Source organism: Chlorocebus sabaeus, chromosome 6, assembly GCF_047675955.1.
Source record: "Chlorocebus sabaeus isolate Y175 chromosome 6, mChlSab1.0.hap1, whole genome shotgun sequence".
NCBI lineage: Eukaryota > Metazoa > Chordata > Mammalia > Primates > Cercopithecidae > Chlorocebus > Chlorocebus sabaeus.
The window spans coordinates 56,463,630-56,477,807 of NC_132909.1; the positions used below are offsets into that span (position 1 = coordinate 56,463,630).

The 14,178-nt window shown below is 45.8% G+C and overlaps 1 protein-coding gene across 6 annotated transcripts in view; it reads left to right on the top strand.

The window, feature by feature from the left end:
- Nucleotides 1-14,178, top strand: part of RFX2 (regulatory factor X2) — a 121,667-nt gene that overhangs the window by 21,947 nt on the left and 85,542 nt on the right. Inside the window, exon 1 of one of the 6 annotated variants that reach the window (XM_037994626.2) lies at nucleotides 12,896-12,948. The exons of 4 other annotated variants lie outside the window; for them this stretch is intronic. The gene's annotated coding sequence lies outside the window, so the exon portion shown is untranslated. Of the gene's footprint in view, nucleotides 1-12,895; nucleotides 12,949-13,053; nucleotides 13,270-14,178 lie in introns of those variants that run through there. One more of the 6 variants, XM_073017060.1, reaches the window with a different exon arrangement.

Sequence of the window (14,178 nt, forward strand, 5' to 3'; positions counted from 1 at the left end):
CACCTGAGGTCAAGAGTTCAAGACCAGTCTGACCAACATGGAGAAACCCCATCTACAAAAACCCCATTTTGCGGGAGGCTGAGGCAGGAGAATGGCGTGAACCCAGGAGGCGGAGCTTGCAGTGAGCTGAGATCTGGCCACTGCACTCCAGCCTGGGCGACAGAGCGAGACTCCGTCTCAAAAAAAAAAAAAAAAAAAAAAAAAACCCCATTTTGTACTAAAAATACAAAATTAGCAGGGCATGGTGGCGCGTGCCTTTAATCCCAGCTACTCAGGAGGCTGAGGCAGGAGAATTACGGGAGGTGGAGGTTGCAGTGAGCCGAGATCGCGCCATTGCATTCCAGCCTGGGCAACAAGAGTGAAACTCCATCTCAAAAAAAAAAAAAAAGAAAAGAAAAAAAAAAAGCTGTAGTGCCCTGGTCTTCCTCTGTGGCATTCTTCTTTGTCTTTGAAGGGCTCTGTCTCAGGGGGCATTGTTTTGTCTTTGCTCTGGTCTCTGACTCACCAACACGCAGCTCTGGGTGACTGTCCCTTGAGGACTGTGGCTGCTTCCTGGCGGGTTAAGCCAGTTCTGGAAGTGGGTGTGCAGCTTATATGGCAGCCAGGAGTGGTTTCTGAAATTAATTACTGCTCTAGATGATGACGTAAGGAGTGAAGCTCCTGGGGGAGAAACTGCCCCCGTAGAGAAACCCAGCACCTGTAACCCGTCACCTTCATATCAAAACACGCTGTCCACCTAAGAAGTGAGAATGTGTCGTGGCTAATCAACAAGGAAAATAATTTCTGTTTAGCTGTCAAAAAAGCTATTTCCATGATATCAGCCCTTTCAGTTGGAGCTGAAACCTCACGAACATAAATTTTGCAACATCTGAATCTTTTGTTGTAGCTGGATTTTTTAGAGTTAAGACATTGCTAGGAATTACTGACAGAGTCCAGGGAGGGGCTAGAATTGGAATCGGGCTCCTCTGGGGTGAGAAAGTCAGTGGGGACTTGCCTTAATGCCTGGCCATGAAACTGATCAAGGTCAGTGACTAGAGGTGGTAAATCACGTGGGCTTCCTTGTGTTGAATGGGTGGATGCGAGAAAAAAACTGAACTTCTCTCTAAGCCCCTTTACTTCCCTCTGGCAGGTATCTCTCTTCTGGGCTTCCTCTGATCCTCGATCCTCCAATTCCTGGACTTGGTGGACTGTGGGTTAATTATCTCCCAGGTGTTCTTTGAAGGCAGAGCCAATTATCAGCACAGTCCCTTCCGGGGCTGCTTGAATTCCTAAATACAGGGCGGTGGGAGGAAGGAGTAGCCACCTGTGGACTGTGGCTGCCTGCTGGAGACGGGTGTGCATCTCACTTTGCCCCTGTGGAGGTTATGCCTGTCGCCCTTTCTATCACGAGTCTGTCTCTGCAGCTTGTGGCTTCTGACCCGCTGCCACCATCTGCCTCTGCTCAGTCCCCGCCCAGGAAGTGAATTGATTTTGTTACTTTCTTCTAAAGACCACAGATCTGCCTGGTTTATACAACAAAGCTCGTCTGAATTGGAGTCCTCAAATTTGTCAACTTAAGTTTTAAAAGATTTAAAAAAAAAAAAAAAAAAAAAAAAAGGCCTGGCGGATGGCTCACGCCTGTAATCCCAGCACTTTGGGAGGCCGAGGTGGGCAGATCACGAGGTCAGGAGATCGAGACAATCCTGGCTAACTTGGTGAAACCCCATCTGTACTAAAAATACAAAAAAAAAAAAAAAATTAGCCGGGTGTGGTGGCAGGTGCCTGTAGTCCCAGCTACTCGGGAGACTGAGGCAGGAGAATGGTGTGAACGTGGGAGGCGGAGCTTGCAGTGAGCCGAGATCGCACTGCAGCCTGGGCAACAGAATGAAACTCTGTCTCAAAAAAAAAAAAAAAAAAAAGACATACTGCTATAGCCCAGTGGTTTTTAATTTTCATCAGTCTGGATCTCTTTCAAAATCTGCTCAACACTGGGAATTTCTCCTCAGAAGAACAGGCATGGAAGGGCAAAAATTACATGACAATCTACATTAGTAGTAAACAGAAAAGGCAGAGGTGCCCGTGTGATGTTTGTATCTCCGTAGAGTTGTGTGGTCAGAACAGACAAATTCTCTTTGCAAATAATAGTAAGGAAGTGCATCACTGAAAACAGGAATGAGCCGTGTGCATGGACGCATCCATTACTGTCAAAGGGGAAACACAGAAGTCATCTAATTCCTGTGAGCTTTTGCAGTTCACTTTTAGAGTGCCCTTTCTGGCAAGATTAGATTCTTGTGTGTTATTACTTAACTTTAATTATCTGTTTATAACGCGATCATGCCATGCATAACAGCAGACCACATATACAAGTGATCCCATAAGATTATAATGCTGTATTTTTCCTGTACCTTTTCTATGCTTAGCTATGTTTAGAGACACAAATACTTACCACTGTGTTACAGTTGCCTGCAGTGTTCACTGCAGTCACACGCTAGACAGGTTTGCAGCCTGGGAGCAATAGCTTATACCATACAGCCCAGGTGTGCTACGTAGGTTGTAGCGTCTAGGTTTGTGTAAGTACACTCTGTGATATTCACACAGTGACGAAATTGCCTGAGGATGCATTGCCGAGAATGTATCCCTGTCAGGAAGTGCCTTATGACTGTATTTGACTCTTGCAAGGGTGCCAAGATCATTCGATGGGGTAAAGACAGTCTTTCCAATAAATGATGCTGGGAAAACTGGGTTTCCACCTTCAAAAGAATGAAATTGGACCTCCCCTGCCTTTTTTTTTTTTCTTTGAGACAGGATCTTGTTCTATCACCCAGGCTGGAGTGCAGTGGTGCAATCATGGCTCACTGCAGCCTCTACCTCCTGGGCTCAAGAGATCCTCCTGCTTCTGCCTCCCAACCAGCTGGGATCACAGGCATGTGCCACCATGCCAGGCTAATTAAGTTTTTTATGGAGATGAGGTCTCACTATATTGCCCAGGCTGGTCTTGAACTCCTGGCCTCAAGCAGTCCTCCCACTTCATCCTCCCAAAGTGCTGGGATTATGGGCATGAGCCACCATGCCCAGCCAGGACTCTTATTTTATAACATTACAAAATTTAACTCAAAATGGATCAAAGACCTAAGCATAAGAGCTAAAACTGTAAAATTCTTAGCAGAAAACATAGGGAGACATCTTTATGATATTGGATCTGGCAATGATTTCTTGGATAGGACATCAAAAGCACTCACAACAAAAGAAAAAACAGAAAAATTAGTTACCATCAGAGTTAAAAACTTTTGTGCATCAAAGAACAGTAGCAACAGAATAAAAAGACAACCCAAGGAATGGAAGAAAATGTTTCCAAATCATTTCTTTTTTTTTTTTTTTTTGAGATGGAGTCTGGCTCTGCTGCCTAGGCTGGAGTGCAGTGGCCGGCTCTCGGCTCACTGCAAGCTCCGCCTCCCGGGTTTACGCCATTCTCCTGCCTCAGCCTCCCGAGTAGCTGGGACTACAGGCGCCCGCCACCTCGCCCGGCTAGTTTTTTGTATTTTTTTTAGTAGAGACGGGGTTTCACCGTGTTAGCCAGGATGGTCTCGATCTCCTGACCTCGTGATCCGCCCGTCTCGGCCTTCCAAAGTGCTGGGATTACAGGCTTGAGCCACCGCGCCTGGCCCAAATCATTTCTAATAAGAGGTTAATATTCAAAATATATAAAGAATTTCTATAACTTGGCAAAACAATTTTTTAAATGGGCAGAGGACTTGAGTAGATATTTCTGTTTCTTCAAAGAAGATATACAAACGGCCAATAAGCAGTTGGAAAGGTGCTTCACACCAGTAATCATTGCAGAAATGCAAATCAAAACCCTAATATGATATCACTTCACACCCATTAACATGACTGTTATCCAAAAGAAAAAAGACAGAAAAATGTTGATGAGAATATGGATAAATTGGAACCGAACTCATGTGAACTGTTGGTAGGTATGCAAAATAGCGTAGCTGCTTTGGAAAACAGTATTTGTACACTCAAACTGGGATTTGTACACTCATGTTCATAGCAGCATGATTTACAATAGCTAAAAGGTGGAGGCAACTCAAGTGTCCACCAACAAATGAATGGATAAATAAAATGTGATCCATCCATACAATGGAATACTATTCAGCCTTGAAAAAGGAAGGAAATTCTGACACAGGCTGCAACATGGACATTATGCATTATGCTTAAGGACATCATGCTTGGTGAAGGAAATCAGACACAAAAGGACAAATCCAGCTGGGCGCAGTGGCTCACGCCTCTAATCCCAACACTCTGGGAGGCCAAGGCGGGTGGATCACCTGAGGTCAAGAGTTTGAGACCAGCCTGGCCAACATAGTGAAACCCAGTCTCTACTAAAAATATAAAATTATCCGGGTGTGGTGGCAGGCACCTGTAATCCCAGCTACTTGGAAGGTTTCAGCAGGAGAATCACTTGAACCCAGGAGGCAGAGGTCACAGTGAGGCAAGATTGCACCACTGCACTCCTGCCTGGGCAACAAGAGCGAGATTCCGTCGAAAGAAGAAAGAAAAGAAAGAAAAAGAAAGAAAAGGAAGGAAGGAAGGAAGGGAGGGAGGGAGGGAGGAAGGAAGGAAGGAAGGAAGGAAGGAAGGAAGGAAGGAAGGAAGGAAGGAAGGAAGGAAGGAAGGAAGGAAGGAAGGAAGGAAGGAAGGAAGGAAGGAAGGAAGGACAAATCCTGTGTGATTCCACCCCTAGGAGGTCCTTAGCGTCATCGGATCCGTAGAGACAGAAGGTAGAATGGTGGTGCCAGGGGCCGGAGAGGGGTAGGAAGTGAGTGTTTCACGGGGACAAAGTGAATCTGGGAAGGTGAGAATGTTCTGGAGATGGATGGAGGTGATGGTTAGTGAGTGTTTCACGGGGACAAAGTGAATCTGGGAAGATGAGAATGTTCTGGAGATGGATGGAGGTGACGGTTAGTGAGTGTTTCACGGGGACAAAGTGAATCTGGGAAGGTGAGAATGTTCTGGAGATGGATGGAGGTGATGGTTAGTGAGTGTTTCACGGGGACAAAGTGAATCTGGGAAGATGAGAATGTTCTGGAGATGGATGGAGGTGACGGTTAGTGAGTGTTTCACGGGGACAAAGTGAATCTGGGAAGATGAGAATGTTCTGGAGATGGATGGAGGTGATGGTTAGTGAGTGTTTCACGGGGACAAAGTGAATCTGGGAAGGTGAGAATGTTCTGGAGATGGATGGAGGTGACGGTTGCACAACAGTGTGAATGCACTTAATGCTACTGAACTGTACATTAAACATGGGTAAAATGGTAAATTACACATTATGCACATTTTACCACAATCAATGATAAAGAGTAATCGACTCCAGCATATTTCCCAGCATTACTTTACTAGGAGGCATATGCTTTGTATAGTTTGCCTCTCGTAAGTCCCTACTCTCTCCTGCTAAAGCAGAGGATCACAGCTTCAATAAAGACCCTCAACATGTATCTTGCCTGTGGTCACGTATTAGCTGAACGATGCACAGCAAGCCCATTTCGTTTCCATGCCCTTAACTGGGCGAATTCTGCTTTTGAGCCTAGTGGAAAGAAAGCTCGGGGCAGCTGGAGAGCCGGTTCTTCAGCACTCACAGACGATTCCCACACCACACTCCCATATCGGGCCTTCTCTGCCCAGAGTCCTCCCTGCCCAAGAGGCCTGGCATGCTCAGGACATGTGTGCTCATCTCTTGTATTTGGAGATCTGGAGCTGGGAAGAGAATGAAAAGCAACCTAATCAGGAATTTAAGAATGGAGAAAATGGGATTAAATTATTCAGACACTTTGAGTGCCCACTCGCTGGCAGGCATTTTCCACTGTCTATAATTATGAGTAAGACATGTTCCCCAAAAGGCCATCTAAGATAGGGGTCACAGCCTGGGCAAGATGATGAGACCCCATCTGTACAAAAAAAATTTTTTGCCCAGGCATGGTGGCACATAGCTGTGGTCTCAGCTTCTGGGGAGGCTGAGGCAGGAGAATCACTTGAGCTCTGGGGGTTGAGGCTGCAGTGAGCCATGTTTGCACCACTGCACTCCAGCCTGGGTGACAGAGCAAGAACCGGCCTCATAATAAATAAATAAATGAATAAAAATTTGGAAAAAAAACAAAAACAGGGGTCAGCAGACTGTATCTGGCACACTACTGTGGATTTTATTTTTGTTTTTACTTTCCATGAGTTGAGAATATTTTTTGCATTTTTAAATGATTGGAAACAAGAAAAAATATTTTGTGACACATGAAAATGATATGAAATTAAATTTCAGTGTCCATAAATTTCAGTGTCCATAAATGTTCAGTTTTATTGGAACAGCACCAGTACTAGGGCTGGGACTAGCATGAGGCAAGTGAGGCCTTCGCCTGAGGTACAAAATTTAAGGCAGTGCCTAAAAAAACCAGTCATCAAGATACACAATGTTTTAATGCAGTATTTTAAAAAATCAAAATAAATGCCAAAAAGTTTCGTGATGAAGGTCGGGCACAGTGGCTCACACCTGTAATCCTAGCACTCTAGGAAGCCAAGGTGGGTGGATCACTTGAGGCCAGGAGTTCAAGACCAGCCAGGACAACAGGGTGAAACCCCATCTCTACAAAGAATACAAAAATTAGCCAGGTGTAGTGGCACGTGCCTGTACTCCCTGAGCCCGGGGAGGTTGAGGCTGCAGTGAGCCATGTTTTGAGACCCTGTCTCAAAAAAAAAAATGGGAAAAAAATTCCATGACAAACAAAATGTTGAAATTTTACATAAGGCAGGATCAGCACTGCTGCTTTTTTTTCCCCCTTTGCCCCAGGCTCTAGCATGGCTCTGAAAAGCACTGAGTGTGGCAGCCATGCTCCTTCCTCCTACTGCCCAGAGGCAGAGTTGAGTAGTCTCAACAGAGACCTGCAAAGCCGAAGATGTGTATTTTCTGGCCCTTCCAGAAAGTTTTCCAGTGGCTAACGCCTGTAATTGCAACACTTTGGGAGGCCAAAGTGGGTGGATCCCATGAGCCCAGGAGTTCAAGACCAGTCTGGGCAACATGGCAAAACCTTATCTCTACAAAAAATATAAAAACTAGCTGAGAGTGTTGGTGCATGCCTGTGGTCCCAGCTACATGGGAGGCTGTGGTGGGAGGATGGCTTGAGCCCAGGAGTTAGAGGATGCAGTGAGCTGTGATCACACCACTGCACTCCAGCCTGGGTGACAGAGAAAGGCTCTGTCTCAAAGGAAAAAAGAAAACTTTCCAACCCCTGATAGACATCAATTCAGTTGAGAAGGGCTCTCCTCTTACTCTATTAATCCCCAGCAATGACTATAACCAAACTAGATTCAACATCTGGTCCATTTCTTCTGTCTACCTTTTTTTTTCTTTCTTTCTTTCTTTTTTTTTTTTTTTTTTTTTGAGACAGTCTTACTCTGTTGCCCAGGCTGGAGTGCAATGGAACAATCTCAGTTCACTGCATCCTCTGCCTCCTGGGTTCAAATGATTCTCCTACCTCAGCCTCCCTAGTCACTGGGATTACAGGTGTGCACCACCACGCCCAGATAATTTTTGTATTTTTAGTAGAGACGGGGTTTTACCATGTTGGCCAGGCTGGTCTCGAACTCCTGACTTCAGGTGATCCACCCTCCTCGACCTCCCAAAGTGCTGGGATTACAGACATGAGCCACCACATCTGGCCCTCCATCTACCTTTTTATGTACCTATTTAAAAAAGTGAGTGTACGCTCATAAATTATTTAATTTTTGGATAATAGTACATGTAAGCCAATAGCAATTAACACTGAATTAATAAGCATGCTAATGTTTGTGTGCTGTAATGATTTACTGAGAGTATAATTACCCGCATTAAAAATGTATAGAAGCCATCATTTACTTTCATGTTAACTAAATGCTTAATTAGTTAACCCTTCATGCTATGGGCTTAGTGTTACTTGGTTTGTTTATAAAATGATATGATTCCTTCCCGGGTTCCACAGACAGGTCTTGGAAGCATAATTAATTATTATTATTATTTGTTTAAAATAGAGACAGGGTCTCGCTTTTTGGCCTGTTTGACCTCAATCAGTCCTCCCACCTCGGCCTCCCAAAGTGCTAGGATTACAGGTGTGAGCCACCATACCCGGCCAGGAAGCAGAATTATGATGAACTTTTAAAAAGTAGTAAATGCTTTTGTCCTAGTTTTCCTGCATTCACTCTTTCTTTCTATAATCTAAGAAGAATGCTCTTTTAAAAGATGTAAGTCAGATTATATTGTGCCTATGGGTTGAGCCACCTGGGGCTTCCCTCAGCAATTGGAATTTTTTTTTTTTTGAGATGGAGTCTCGCTCTGTTGCCCAGGCTGGCGTGCAATGGCATGATCTTGACTTACTGCAACCTCCACCTCCCAGGTTCAAGTGATTCTCCTGCCTCAGCCTCCCAAGTAACTGGGACTACAGGTGTGTGCCACCACACCCAGCTAATTTTTGTATTTTTAGTAGAGATGGGGTTTCACCAGGTTGGCCAGGCTGGTCTCAAACTCCTGACTTCATGATCCACCCACCTCAGCCTCCCAAAGTGCTGGGATTACAGGTGTGAGCCATTGAGCCCGGCCGGCAATTGGAATTTTAAAACTCTAGACATCTGACCTTGTTCAGGGCCTCTGCTGCTGCAGGACAATTGCACAGCTATTCCTGTTCTCCAGGCTGCTCCCTCCCACATCCTCCTAAGGCTGGCCCTTTCTCTGCAGCTGTCAAGTCCCAGCTCAGTGCCATCCTTGGTGCCACCCCTAACTGGCTATCAAGAGGGGAGCCCTCTCCACCACCACCCCCGGCTCTGTCCCTCTGCAATCCCCTTGCACCACAGCCTGGATCTCTACTGAACAAACTTGTGTATCTGCAACCTTGTGTATTCTTGCCTGACAAGGATACCAGCACCCTGAGAGCAGCACTTTCATCTGACCTGTTCACCTTAGAATCCTCAGGCTGGGTGTGGTGGCTCACATTTTAATCCCAGCATTTTGGGAGGCCAAAGTGGGAGGATTGCTTGAAACTGAAAGTTCGAAACCAGCCTGGGCAACAAAGCAAGACCTCACCTTCTCTCTCTCTCCCTCTCTCTCTTTCTCTCTCTCTGTCTCTCTCTCTCTCTCTCACACACACACACACACACACACACACTAGCCAGGCATGTGCCTGTGGTCCCAGCTACTCAGGAGGCTGAGGCGGGAGGATTGCTTTAGCCCTGGAGTTAGAGGCTGCAGTGAGTTGTGATCATACCACTGCACTCTCCAGCCTGGGCAAACAGAGCAAGACCCATCCCTAAAAAAACAGAATTCTCAGAGCCTAGAATGGGGTCAGGCACTCAGTAGATGCACCTTTTTTCTTTTTTTATTATTTATTTGTATTTTAAATCTACACACAGTTGTGTTTGCCTTTTTGGGTTTGCTGTTCTATGGTTTTTCACACTTGCATAGATTCCTTTTTTTTTTTTTTAGATAGGATCTTGCTTTGTCGCCAGGCTGGAGTGCAACGGCGCGATCTCAGCTCACAGCTCCCTAGTTCAAGCGATTTTTCTGTCTCAGCCTCCCAAGTAGCTGGGATTACAGGCACGTGCCACCATGCCCAGCTAATTTTTGTATTTTTAGCAGAGATGGGGTTTCACCATGTTGGCCAGGATGGTCTTGATCTCCTGACCTCGTGATCCACCCGCCTCAGCCTCCCAAAGTGCAGGGATTACAGGCATGAGCCACCACTCCCGGCCCGTTTGCATAGATTCTTATAACCTCCACCTCAAACAGAATGGAGAGCAAGTCCAACCTCTCTCTGTAGTCAGACCCTGGCCCCACCCTTAGCCTCTGGCCACCATCTGCTGTCCCTTTCTATAGCTCTGCCTTTTCCAGAATGTCATATAAATGGAAACATACATTGTGTAGCTTTTGAGACTGGCTGCTTTCACTTGGCATAAATGCCTCTGGGATTCATCGCTGTCATTGTGTGTGTCAGTCGTTTGTTCCTTTTATTGCTGGAGCACAGTCCATGTGTGATCCTATCACAGTTTGTTTGGTACATTTTCTCTTCATGATGGATGTTGAATTAACATGAAAGCCTCTGGTTGTAAGAGCGACGGCATACTCTAGACCAAGTCCACTAAATCGTAGTAATATTCCCTGCACAAACAGCCATTCTGTTTGGTAATTTACAGGGTACAGTTTGGTAATTTACAGGAACCGGCATGTCTTAGAATGTTTACCAACAATTTACAACTTTTAAAATGATATGCAAGTAATGGCCGGGCGCAGTGGCTCATGCCTATAATCCCAGCACTTTGGGAGGCCGAGGCAGGTGGCTCACTTGAGGTCAGGAGTTCGAGACCAGCCTGGCCAATATGGTGAAACCCCCTCTCTACTAAAAATACAAAAATTAGCTGGGCGTGGTGGCGTGTACCTGTAATCCCAGCTACTTGGAAGGCTGAGGCACTAGAATAGCTTGAACCCAGGAGGTGGAGGTTGCAGTGAGCTGAGATTGTGCCACTGCTCCCCAGCCTGGGAGACAGAGCAAGATTCCATCTCAAAAAATAAAAATAAAAATAAAATGATATGCAAGTAATACAAGTAACATTCTGCTGGGAAGGGCCACCATCTATGGCAGGAGATTCAGAAATAAAGTTTCTCTTTTCATCTTTCCGTCTGTCCCACCTCCCATGAGGGGAGCACTGTTAATCAAATAACTTGTGTCCTTCTGGATCTTTTTAAGGTCTCTTTACCTATTTTATAGTATATATAGCTGGGTTTTTTTCAACATAAATTTATTCTGCAAATATTTGAGAGCCTGCTGTGTGCCAGGCACTGCAGATGTTGGCTTGCTTTCTTGGAGAAGGTACCTCTTCTTTTTAATGGTAGCATAGTTTTAGAGCTAGGATGTACCCTAAGGTACTTAATGATTTTCCTATTGATGAGCATTTGTTTCTAATTTTTTATGACTTCAACTAATGCCATTGGGGACAGGTTGTCAATATACCTTTTCTTTATTGTTTTTCTTTTTCTTTTTCTTTTTTTTTTTTTTTTTAACAGCTGTGCTGAGATCTATTTTGCGTACCATAAAGTTCACCCATTTGAAGTGTATGGTTCAGTGGGTCTTAGTATACTGTGTTCACAGAACATTTTCATCACTCCAAAAAGAAGAAGGAACCCTGAATCTGCCATGAACAGTCACTTGCCATTCCTCCCCTCCGCTCTTGGCAACTGTGAATCCACTTTCTGCGTCTGTGGATTTGCCTGTTTTGAACATTTCATATAAACAGAATCACACACGATGTGACCTTTTGTGATGGGCTTCTTCCCCATAACATAATGTTTTCAGGGTCCGTTGTCCATCCATTTACAGCATGTGCCAGTGCCTCGTTCCCTTTTTTTTGTTTGTTTTTTTGAGACGGAATTTTGCTCTTTTTGCCCAGGCTGGAGTGCAATGGCATGATCTTGGCTCACTGCAACCTCCGCCTCCCGGGTTCAAACAATTCTCCTACCTCAGTCTCCCAAGTAGCTGGGATTACAGGCATGCACCACCACGCCTAGCTAATTTTGTATTTTTAGTAGAGATAGGGTTTCTCCATGTTGGTCAGGCTGGTCTCAAACTCCTGACCCCAGGTGATCTGCCCACCTCAGCCTCCCAAAGTGCTGGGATTACAGGTGTGAGCCACCGTACCTGGCTGCCTTCGTTTATCCATCCATCAGTTGGCAAACATTTGGGCTGTTGCTACTTTGGGGCTGTTAGGACAATGCTGCCGTGAACATCGGTATCCAAGCATTTGTGTGGCCATGCACCATTTAGCACATGTGTATTTCTGCAGGATGAATTTTGAGGAGGCGAAAAAGACACCACTTATAGCTAGCTTTTTGTCTCTGACTATGTAGGTTTGAACATCTCCTAAGTCTTGAGAAATGCTTGGAGGCCATTTCCTGCAGAGGCACACCCCTTCTTGGGCGGGCTGGGGGAGGCAGTGGCAGAGCCCAGCCCACCTGCCCGAGCCACCAGTGCTCCAGGGTTTTGCATTCAGCCCCTGGCAAACACTCATGGCTAACCCTACAGGTGCCCTTGCCTGTCTTTGACCCAGCACTGGCGAAGGAATTGGCAAAGCCACCAGGTTAATGATGCAAACCCCAGAAATGTGCGGCATAGATGAGAAAGCAAACAGCCTCTCCTTTTGGAGAACTAAAAGAATTTAAAGAAGCTCGCTGGCTCATTCCCTCTCACCGGGAAGGATGTCACTAAACACAGTCCGCATCAATCACTATTTTTGTTAAGCGATTTATGAGTTGCTCAGCTGAGAATAAGGTTGTGCGTGGTAGGAGGAGTTCTGTGTGCACCGAGGCCTCATGGAAGGACCGGATTTCTAGGGAGGAAAAGGGAAAAGAGAGTTGATGTTAAAATATCATTTCTATAACAGTAATGCAGCAATGTTCGTCTAGAAGGACAGCTGCCACATTTGGCAAGATGCTGGGAGAGAAACAAGTATTAAGTACTTGGTTAAAATGACGAACCCCACAAATATGCCCTGGAATGAATATAGCTCCATAGCAGGAGGCACTCCCTAAAGGGTTTAGCAACATCACAAATAGCAAAGAGCATAACTGCTTTTAGAGTTTCAGATATTTAAATCTGCAAAAAATCAGTAGATGATGTCAGTTACGTTATAACAGCGTGAATTACAACAATGACGCTAATGAATATTTGTGGGCATTTTCCGTGTGCTGGGCTGGCCATTAAACTCCACACTTTGTAGGACTCATCTCATTTAGCACAACCACCCAACACAGATAGAAGTGTTTTCTCCATTTATAGACAAAGAAATGGAAGTGCGAAAAGATTTAAGTCCCTGACTGAGGTCACCCAGCTAGAAACTGGAGGACCCAGGATCTGGACCTAGACACCCCCGCTAGCCGCCTGTCTTAGAGCCAGGATGCACTGTAAGGTAGCTAATGGTTTTCCTATTGATGACTATTTGTGTATTATTTATTTATTTATTTTGAGACAGAGTTTCGCTCTGTCACCCAGGCTAGAGTATAGTGGCGCAGTCTTGGCTCACTGCAACCTCCGCCTCCCGGGTTCAGGTGATTCTTCTGCCTCAGCCTCCCGAGTAGTTGGGATTACAGGCACACACCACCACACACAGCTAATTTTTGTATATTTTTTAGTTGAGACGGGGTTTCGCCATGTTGGCCAGGCTGCTCTCAAACTGCCGACCTCAAGTGATCTGCCCGCCTTAGCCTCCCAAAATGTGCTGGGATTACAGGTATGAGCCACCGCCCTCCACCTCGTTTCTAATTTTTTATGAACACCGAGCTCCGAAAGCCAAGCAAAGGGGTGACGCTGTGTATTTCAGAACTCAGTATTCCCTCTGCTTTCTTCCTCTCCTCAGTCCCCAATGCCAGATCCTCCAACTGTTCATGACCTTTGAACTTGAGAAGGACCTCTTTTCTGCTTTATCTACGGCTGCTTTCCTGGTGATCTCACCAAGGTACAAGAGTTGAAATGCATCTTAGAACCTCCAGTGTCCTAATGTCTGTAGCCTGGCTCACTCCCCTGAATCCCGGACTTGTGTACCTAGCTGCCTAGGTGGCAGCTGCATGTGGGTGTCATCTGATGGGCATCTGAGGCTTCTGTCACCCAAAACTGGGTGCCTGATTTGACCTCACGCTTGTCTCTCTCCAGCCTCAGCACGGGGCAGCTCCATTCTCTAGGTGCTCAGGCCAACCACAAGCCTTAAGTCAACCTTGACTCCTCTCTTTCTTTCACCCTCTATGTCAAACCCGTCAGCAGACGTGGCTGGCTCTGTCTTCAGGTGTCTCCCAAATGAGACCATCCCTATCACCTAAGTCTTTGTCACCTCTGGCCTGGTTGTCCAGCCCTGACCTTTGCTTCCATTGACCATTGATGCTTCCAAAATATCTGTCAGACCCTGTCCCTGTGCCCTAAACCTTCCAGTAGCTTCCCAGCACACTCAGAGCGAAAGCCAAAGACCCCACTGTGGCCTACTTGTGTCTCTTAAGGCCTCCTCCTCCTCCTCCTTCTCTTCCTCCTTCTCCTCCTCCTCCTCCTCCTCCTCCTCCTGTCTTAGTCTGTTCAGGCTGTTTCAGCAAAAGGCCATAGACTGGGTGGCTGTAAACAATAGACACGTATCTCTCAGCCCTGGAGGTGGGAA